This window comes from Seriola lalandi, unplaced genomic scaffold, assembly GCF_002814215.2.
Source record: "Seriola lalandi dorsalis isolate HSWRI2012SDOR001 ecotype SW California unplaced genomic scaffold, Sedor1 jcf7180002050084, whole genome shotgun sequence".
NCBI lineage: Eukaryota > Metazoa > Chordata > Actinopteri > Carangiformes > Carangidae > Seriola > Seriola lalandi.
Genome location: NW_019520637.1, coordinates 1 through 675, shown reverse-complemented (window position 1 = coordinate 675; position 675 = coordinate 1).

Genomic DNA, 675 nt, shown 5'->3' with positions numbered 1-675 from the left:
AGGATTTTCACAGTAAAATCAGAGCAGAAAGAAAGGGCAGATCGAGGATTCTAAAATATCATTCATATGATCTTTTTGCCAGATCGCCCACCCCTAAGCACAGCCATTGATACTAGGTTGTACATTTGTGGCAAGAAATATTTCTGTTCTTCAATCAGCCCAAATCGACAGATGTCACTCCTCTACTCATTGAACTAAACTGTCTACTCATGGCCGCCTAAATCGAATTCAAGTCACTAATGTTGCCTTCAGAGTAACTTCTGCATATAGTATCATATGCCTCTCCTCGGACACTGTGCACTGAGCATTGCCATCGCTGCACACAAGACGATCTCAGTCCAGACTGTTCTGCTCTGTGGTTCCCTGATAGTGGAACATGCTGTCAGAGCAGGAGTGTCCCTCTTCATCTTCAAGAGTCTCTTGAAGACTCATCTCTTCCTATAGCACCTCCTGTCCTAACACCTATAGCCCGTACTATGAACTTTTGTTGAACTTCTTAACTTCATCTCCTTCACTTATAAATGTACTTAGTTCTTACACCAAGGTCTCCTACTGCACTGGAGCTTTAGTGATGTCCCTCATCAAGATTTAAACCTGAACAGAGTATTTTAAAGGCAATGCTAATGCAGGGCAAATACACTTAAACATATCTAATGATTATCTTACTAGTTATAC